The sequence below is a fragment of the Thalassophryne amazonica genome, chromosome 10 (assembly GCF_902500255.1).
Source record: "Thalassophryne amazonica chromosome 10, fThaAma1.1, whole genome shotgun sequence".
Taxonomy (NCBI): Eukaryota; Metazoa; Chordata; class Actinopteri; order Batrachoidiformes; family Batrachoididae; genus Thalassophryne; species Thalassophryne amazonica.
The window spans coordinates 47,552,305-47,562,103 of NC_047112.1; positions in this window are offsets into that span (position 1 = coordinate 47,552,305).

Genomic DNA, 9,799 nt, shown 5'->3' on the forward strand with positions numbered 1-9,799 from the left:
CACTTAAATATTCAGCAGAATTTCAGTAACAAGACCTAATTTAAAGAAAAAAAAACATTTATTCAGATATCATTTTAGATAATGGCAGAGATAATGTTAAAAGGGATACTAAGTGATTTTACAACATAAAAAAATGAAGTTAATCAGTATATTGATTTTTAACACAAATCCTGTGACAGCTTAACCTCATTGGCAGTTCACTTGTAATCGAAAGCAGAGAGGCCTTCAACTCATTCCAGAAAGGACCGAGGGGTAGAGGTTTTCTTTGCAACCACCCACTCCACCAGCTGATTTCACTAATTAATGTCACTTTGAGCAGGTGGAATCAGTTAATCAGTGAAATCAGCTGGCGGAGTGGGTGGTTGCAAAGAAAACCTCTACCCCTCGGTCCTTTTTGGAATGAGCTGAAGACCTCTGCTCTAAGGCAAGCAGCACCAAGGGAGCATGGCATGGCTAAGGTAAGCTACTAGTTATAAATGGCCGTTTTTAAAAGCTTTACATTTTATGAGGTAGCGAAGCACATGCTTGTCTCCAAGGGGATCCTCTCAGTGTAACATGGCACTTTTGATACTGACTGGTCCCTGCCTCCTCCATTAGTGTGGAAAAGGAGGCAGGCATATACGAGCAAAGCCAGGCAGACTGGTAGCGACGTCACATACAGAAGTCCAATCAATCAATCAATTTTATTTATATAGCGCCAAATCACAACAAACAGTTGCCCCAAGGCGCTTTATATTGTAAGGCAAGGCCATACAATAATTACGTAAAAACCCCAATGGTCAAAACGACCCCCTGTGAGCAAGCACTTGGCGACAGTGGGAAGGAAAAACTCCCTTTTAACAGGAAGAAACCTCTAGCAGAACCAGGCTCAGGGAGGGGCAGTCTTCTGCTGGGACTGGTTGGGGCTGAGGGAGAGAACCAGGAAAAAGACATGCTGTGGAGGGGAGCAGAGATCAGTCACTAATGATTAAATGCAGAGTGGTGCATACAGAGCAAAAAGAGAAAGAAACACTCAGTGCATTATGGGAACCCCCCAGCAGTCTAAGTCTATAGCAGCATAACTAAGGGATGGTTCAGGGTCACATGATCCAGCCCTAACTATAAGCTTTAGCAAAAAGGAAAGTTTTAAGCCTAATCTTAAAAGTAGAGAGGGTGTCTGTCTCCCTGATCCGAATTGGGAGCTGGTTCCACAGGAGAGGAGCCTGAATGCTGAAGGCTCTGCCTCCCATTCTACTCTTACAAACCCTAGGAACTACAAGTAAGCCTGCAGTCTGAGAGCGAAGCGCTCTATTGGGGTGATATGGTACTATGAGGTCCCTAAGATAAGAAGGGACCTGATTATTCAAAACCTTATAAGTAAGAAGAAGAATTTTAAATTCTATTCTAGAATTAACAGGAAGCCAATGAAGAGAGGCCAATATGGGTGAGATATTGGCCTCTCTTGAAGGGAACATTTATTTATACAAATCAGCTGGATGTGGATCGTCGGGTTTACGAGTGGATCCAGCCCACCCCCTTCCCGGATCAGGTGTAGTGGATACAGATTGTGTAGAACTATTTTCTTTCCGCCATCTTTGTTTTGGTCAGCGGGTAATATGAATTTGTGGTCTGCTCACACCAAAACAAACAAAATGTCAGACTTGTCAACCTATGATATACTGCCTGAAAATGATGATTTCTACAGAAACGGCGTTATAGAAATTTGTGATGACATGGAGTGGGACAATGACGTGTTTGGTATGTCCACCTTTGTAGCCTGAAAACTCTACCAGCGATTTCCCCCCCCCCCGAAATTTTCATCTGCAAACAGTGTAAACAAGGACTCTGTTTCCTTTGTTGGGGATGGCAGATGGATACGGACGGATCACCTTCTCTTCCGGCTTTTCATCAACTAACATTCTTTTTTTTTTTATGTGTCAGTTTCATGAAAACACAGTCACAGCTGAGGTTTTAAAAAAAAAAAAAACACCCCGCCTCTGGGGAGCAATGTGAGTGGATGATCCAGTTCGTTGGGGATGGCGGATCACCATCACCTCCGGATCAGGTGATCCCTCCGCCATCCCCAACTCACTGCATCCGCTCACACTGCTCCCCAGACTTCTCAAAACTAGCATAGGAGGAGGAGGGAACCAGCCAGCGTTATAATTAGCTTGTGTCTGTGTGAGCCAATCATAAACGCCCAGTTTTAACCTGTTCCGTGGCAACAACAAGCTGTTTACTGAAAGTGTTTAGCTAGCTCCGTGCCGCTACATGAATTAGCTGGTTAGCCACAGAAAGCATTTCCATTCTAAATCAATAATGCACTTATTAATGTAGTTTTTGTCCAGTCTGAAAAGGATACCCCCAAAATGCCTATAAATGAGGCCTAGGTTGTAAAATTCTGGTTGTCTGCTGGTAATCTCACATAAAATCTTTAGAAGATTGTCTTGCATCAGTAAGAAGTTGGATGTCTAGTAACTTACTACTTTTAAATTCTGATCAATCAATCAATCCATTTTTTTATAAGACTGAAATCATGGTTCTTGGTACAGCGAGACATCGGCATCAATTTGATCATCTTGCGCTTAGCCTAGGTTCATATACATTATACGGACAAAGTGAGGAACCTTGGGGTAATTTTTGACTTCCACATCAGAGATATTATGAGGACTGCTTTCTTCCATCTTCGTAATATAGCAAAGATTCGTCCCATCTGTTGTGAAAGTGTCGTGACATGGACCCACAACAGGGGGCGTAAATGAACGGACAATGAAAATGCCAAAATATAACAATTTAATGTTGTGAAATGTGCACAACGGAATACAGATGCTGCTTTTAGGTAACAGTCAAATACATAACAGGTGACGTGTGGGCAGGCTCGAGGATAGGAGATGCCTGTCCAGAGAAGAGCCGGGCCCCACACGATTTCCACTGCCAACGGAGACCTGCAACACACCGGAGCCGCCAAGTCCTGAGTCCCCAGGTGGCCACTGCCTCCAGCTGTCAGATCTGGTACTGCTGGCAGGAAGAACAAACAGGTTATGTGGGTGTGTGAACACCCAGCAACAGTCAGCAAACTCACAGTTCCTTCCTGAGTGAAAATAGTCCTCCACTCCAACGTAGCAGGAAACACAATCCGTGCAGTGCCTAATGTAACAACCAAGAATTTAGGAGTGGATTCGCCTACTCCTCCAAATTCTCACCAACCAGCTCCAAGCTGCAAGTCACAGAAGGTTACCACTGCAAAAACGTTCAGAATTATCCTTGCGTACGGCAATGATATGGCTGAGATGGTTACCTGTCGGGTAAGCTGATTTCTCGGCAGGGATGTCATGTCACTGCCAGGCTTTTATGGAAGATGGTGATGATGGATGATTGATGACAGCTGTCAGCTCCGGGCTCCTGCGGAGGCGACTGCGCCCTCTGGTGCCTGAAGCCCGCCTTCAGGCAGGGCGCCCTCTGGTGGTGGGCCAGCAGTACCTCCTCTTCTGGTGGCCCACACACCATCCTGTCTATGGCTGATGCTGAGACCCTGATTCATGCGTTTGTTTCTTCTAGATTGGATTATTCCAATGTTTTATTTTCTGGGTTGCCACAGTCCAGAATCAGGGGTCTTCATTTGATTCAAAATGATGCTGCCAGACTCTTGACACAAAGCAGAAAGTTTGACCACATTACTCCCATTTTGGTGTCTCTTCACTGGCTTCCTGTCCCAGTGAGATCATATTTTAAGGTCCTGCTACTGGCCTATAAAATTGTTCATGGACTGGCACCGCTCTATTGGACTGATCTACTTAAACCCTATGTACCGGCCAAGGCTTTATGTTCACAGGACACAGGATTACTTTGTGTCCCTAGGGTGAATAAAAAGTCTGCGGGAAATGAGCCTTCTCTTATCGTGTCCCGATCCTGTGGAATGATCTCCCTGCGTTAGTGAGGCAGTCGGACTATGTTGAGACTTTTAAGTCGGGACTGAAGACGCATTTGTTTTCTATTTTATATGATTAACATATTGTTTTTAATATGCTTTTTATTCTTTTTACTTTTTTAATATGCTTTTAATCTTTTAATTATGCTCTTTGATCTTTTGGTTTAATTTGTTTTGGGGTTTTTTTTTTTGTTGTTTCCTTTGAAGTGCCTTGAGGTGACACTGTCGTGATTTGGTGTGCTATAAAGTTCAGTGAATTGAATTGTTTCCTTTTAATTTGAAAATGTTTAGCTTTTGCTTGGGGTCACTGCAATTCCAATATGGATCCAAATTTTGATTTTGTACGAGCTTTACACCAGATGTCCTTCCTGATGCAACTCCACATTACACAAAGAATGGAGAACAGCTGAGCTGCATTAACCGCTTGGAACATCATGCTAACCGCAAATACAGCTATATGCAACGTCTATAATGGGAAAATCATTTTTGAATAAAAGTTTTGTATTAAGATTAATTGCCACTTTCTGTGGAAGTATTAGCAAACGTTTGTCAGAGCAAAGGCTTAATTACATTATTGCTAACAATGTGACCACTTGATGGTGCCTGCTCTGTGATGGGAATAAACCACTTATCGCCACTTCAGTCAACAAGCTAAATACATTGTGTGTAAATATAACACTTAGCGCCCTGAGAGAAGCGCTATTGCTGTTAAAGACGCCACTGATGAATCATATCAACAGCGTGTTGAAGCAACAGGCTTCCTTCTCCACTTCCAGCCAACAAAACCTTGTACTGTCCCCGGGGCCTGCTGTTTTCTGCCCCGCAGAGAATAGAGTCACAATTGGTCTTTGTGCTCATTATGTCAGAGCCATCTTCACATTGCTCTGTGGGGTCCATTCCACAGCTGAATTAGGCCCATGGGGATTTTAGCCAAGTCACAGAGGTCAGTGACCTGCTCTGTCATACCCCCAGCACACACAGATCCACAGCCCCGTTCTTATTTGGTGCCAGCTATAAATTATGGCACTATTCAGAAGCTTAAAATTTAGGGAGTGATGGAGGTTCCACCGTGTGAATCCAGCGGTGGTCCTGTACTCGTGTATGTGACTCATCCTCTCTTACACCAGAGGCTGTAGGGCAAAGCGCTGCTGCTGTCTGTTCCCACTATTCATTCTGATGTCCAGCCTGAAAATTCCGTATAATGACCTCACCATGTCTCTGACGTCATCGATGAATCAGGCTTTTGTCAAAATAAATGGCTTCCGCTAATAAATGCCCAATGGTCAATCGACATTTTCTACAAATCCCTGCAGATGTGTCACGTTGCTGCTGAAAATATCGCTTCTGCAATTTCCTCTCATTATTACTGGCTGAACTTACAGAGAAAGGTCCAAACCTGTCAGAGGTTGGACTGTTTTCAAATTCACTGTTGGCCTTTTCCACAAGCCAAAGCATTAAAAAAAAAAAAAACTGAAATGAGGAAGGATTCATTCAAAATCAATACATTTTTTACTTTAAAACCTCACCTTGATTTTTTTTTTTTTTTTATTCTCAAAACTGTATTTTTTGCTTGGAATTTGTATTATTTACTTAGTTTATTATTATTATTATTATTAATATGTATATATATATATATATATATATATATATATATATGTTTTGTTTTTTTGTTGTTGTTTTTTTGCTTTCCTTAAAAAGACAAAATTGATACCATAGTCCTAAACTGATGGAGTAGTGAACTAAAAAAGTGCTTGAAACATTTTACTTTATATGATTCTAGAATATACAGATGAGGACACAGTTATCAGCTCCCCTATGAAATGAAACATTTTCTTCAAAATTTTTCCAAAGTGCTTTTTTTAACAGAGCAAGGAATTCTCAACACTGCATTTCTAAACATCCTAGTTTTATTTTGGTTGCTTACTTTGTTTTACATTGCGTACAGAAACAAAATTATTTCACAGAAACCAAAAACTAGCAGGGTCAAAATGAATAGCTCTCCTGATGCTAATAGTCAACTGTGTGTCCTTTTAAACATGTCTCAGACATGTCTCCTGAGGAATCCCAGCAAATTCTTCTTTTGCAAATCTTTCAAGCACCTCCAGATTTGATGGTCTTCTGACATGGACCTTGGTCTTCATTTCACCCTGGAGTTTTTTTTATGGGATTCCAGTCGGCTTTGTGCAGGACAGTCAATAATGCTCACTTTGGTCTTCTGCTTCAGTCTGGCTTGAAGGTGTCTCTTCTGCAGAAATGGAGTTTTTCTTGGTCTGCAACCTCACAGTCCATTCCTGTTCAGGGCTCTCGTGATTGTCTTCTTTGACATTACAATTCCCGACTTGGCTAAGTCATTCAGATTTGGGGTCTATAGATGGATCTCTCACCAGTTTTCTTTCCACAATCTTGTCAATCAATCAATCAATCAACTTTTTTTCTTATATAGCGCCAAATCACAACAAACAGTTGCCCCAAGGCGCTCCATATTGTAAGGCAAGGCCATACAATAATTATGAAAAACCCCAACGGTCAAAACGACCCCCCATGAGCAAGCACCCGGCAACAGTGGGAAGGAAAAACTCCCCTTTAACAGGAAGAAACCTCCAGCAGAACCAGGCTCAGGGAGGGGCAGTCTTCTGCTGAGACTGGTTGGGGCCGAGGGAAAAAACAAGGAAAAAGACATGCCGTGAAGGGGGGGCAGAGATCGATCACTAATGATTAAATGCAGAGTGATGCATACGGAGCAAAAAGAGAAAGAAACAGTGCATCATGGGAACCCCCCCACAATCTACGTCTAAAGCAGCATAACCAAGGGATGGTCCAGGGTCACCCGATCCAGCCCTAACTATAAGCCTTAGCGAAAAGGAAAGTTTTAAGCCTAATCTTAAAAGTAGAGAGGGTATCTGTCTCCCTGATCTGAATTGGGAGCTGGTTCCACAGGAGAGGAGCCTGAAAGCTGAAGGCTCTGCCTCCCATTCTACTCTTACAAACCCTAGGAACTACAAGTAAGCCCGCAGTCTGAGAACGAAGCGCTCTAATGGGGTAATATGGTACTACGAGGTCCCTAAGATAAGATGGGACCTGATTATTCAAAACCTTATAAGTAAGAAGAAGAATTTTAAATTCTATTCTAGAATTAACAGGAAGCCAATGAAGAGAGGCCAACACGGGTGAGATATGCTCTCTCCTGCTAGTCCCCGTCAGTACACTAGCTGCAGCATTCTGAACCAACTGAAGGCTTTTTAGGGAACTTTTAGGACAACCTGATAATAATGAATTACAATAGTCCAGCCTAGAGGAAATAAATGCATGAATTAGTTTTTCAGCATCACTCTGAGACAAGACCTTTCTGATTTTAGAGATATTGCGTAAATGCAAAAAGGCAGTCCTACATATTTGTTTAATATGCGCTTTGAATGACACATCCTGATCAAAAATGACTCCAAGATTTCTCACAGTATTACTAGAGATCAGGGAAATGCCATCCAGAGTAACGATCTGGTTAGACACCATGCTTCTAAGATTTGTGGGGCCAAGTACAATAACTTCAGTTTTATCTGAGTTTAAAAGCAGGAAATTAGAGGTCATCCATGTCTTTATGTCTGTAAGACAATCCTGCAGTTTAGCTAATTGGTGTGTATCCTCTGGCTTCATGGATAGATAAAGCTGGGTATCATCTGCGTAACAATGAAAATTTAAGCAATACCGTCTAATAATACTGCCTAAGGGAAGCATGTATAAAGTGAATAAAATTGGTCCTAGCACAGAACCTTGTGGAACTCCATAATTAACTTTAGTCTGTGAAGAAGATTCCCCATTTACATGAACAAACTGTAATCTATTAGACAAATATGATTCAAACCACCGCAGCGCAGTGCCTTTAATACCTATGACATGCTCTAATCTCTGTAATAAAATTTTATGGTCAACAGTATCAAAAGCAGCACTGAGGTCCAACAGAACAAGCACAGAGATAAGTCCACTGTCCGAAGCCATAAGAAGATCATTTGTAACCTTCACTAATGCTGTTTCTGTACTATGATGAATTCTAAAACCTGACTGAAACTCTTCAAATAGACCATTCCTCTGCAGGTGATCAGTTAGCTGTTTTACAACTACCCTCTCAAGAATCTTTGAGAGAAAAGGAAGGTTGGAAATTGGCCTATAATTAGCTAAGATAGCTGGGTAAAGTGATGGCTTTTTAAGTAATGGTTTAATTACTGCCACCTTAAAGGCCTGTGGTACATAACCAACTAACAAAGATAGATTGATCATATTTAAGATTGAAGCATTAAATAATGGTACGACTTCCTTGAGCAGCCTGGCAGGAATGGGGTCCAATAAACATGCCGATGGTTTGGACGAAGCAACCAATGAAAATAACTCAGACAGAACAACCGGAGAGAAAGAGTCTAACCAAATACCGGCATCACTGAAAGCAGCCAAAGATAACGATACATCTTTGGGATGGTTATGAGTAATTTTTTCTCTAATAGTCAAAATTTTGTTAGCAAAGAAAGTCATGAAGTCATTACTAGTTAAAGTTAATGGAATACTCAGCTCAATAGAGCTCTGACTCTTTGTCAGCCTAGCTACAGTGCTGAAAAGAAACCTGAGGTTATTCTTATTTTCTTCAATTAGTGATGAGTAGAAAGATGTTCTAGCTTTACAGAGGGCTTTTTTATAGAGCAACAAACTCTTTTTCCAGGCTAAGTGAAGATCTTCTAAATTAGTGAGACGCCATTTCCTCTCCAACTTACGGGTTATCTGCTTTAAGCTACGAGTTTGAGTTATACCACGGAGTCAGACACTTCTGATTTAAAGCTCTCTTTTTCAGAGGAGCTACAGCATCCAAAGTTGTCTTCAAAGAGGATGTAAAACTATTGACGAGATACTCTAACTCCCTTACAGAGTTTAGGTAGCTACTCTGCTCTGTGTTGGTATATGACATTAGAGAACATAACGAAGGAATCATATCCTTAAACCTAGTTACAGCGCTTTCTGAAAGACTTCTAGTGTAATGAAACTTATTCACCACTGCAGGGTAGTCCATCAGGGTAAATGTAAATGTTATTAAAAAATGATCAGACAGAAGGGAGTTTTCAGGGAATACTGTTAAGTCTTCTATTTCCATACCATAAGTCAGAACAAGATCTAAGATATGATTAAAGTGGTGGGTGGACTCATTTACTTTTTGAGCAAAGCCAATAGAGTCTAATAATAGATTAAATGCAGTGTTGAGGCTGTCATTCTCAGCATCTGTGTGGATATTAAAATCGCCCACTATAATTAGCTTATCTGAGCTAAGCACTAAGTCAGACAAAAGGTCTGAAAATTCACAGAGAAACTCACAGTAACGACCAGGTGGACGATAGATAATAACAAATAAAACTGGTTTTTGGGACTTCCAATTTGGATGGACAAGACTAAGAGACAAGCTTTCAAATGAATTAAAGCTCTGTCTGGGTTTTTGATTAATTAATAAGCTGGAATGGAAGATTGCTGCTAATCCTCCGCCCCGGCCCGTGCTACGAGCATTCTAACAGTTAGTGTGACTCGGGGGTGTTGACTCATTTAAACTAACATATTCATCCTGCTGTAACCAGGTTTCTGTTAGGCAGGATAAATCAATACGTTGATCAATTATTATATCATTTACCAACAGGGACTTAGAAGAGAGAGACCTAATGTTTAATAGACCACATTTAACTGTTTTAGTCTGTGGTGCAATTGAAGGTGCTGTATTATTTTTTCTTTTTGAATTTTTATGCTTAAATAGATTTTTGCTGGTTATTGGTAGTCTGGGAGCAGGCACCGTCTCTACGGGGATGGGGCAACGAGGGGATGGCAGGGGGAGAGAAGCTGCAGAGAGGTGTGTAAGACCACAGCTCTGCC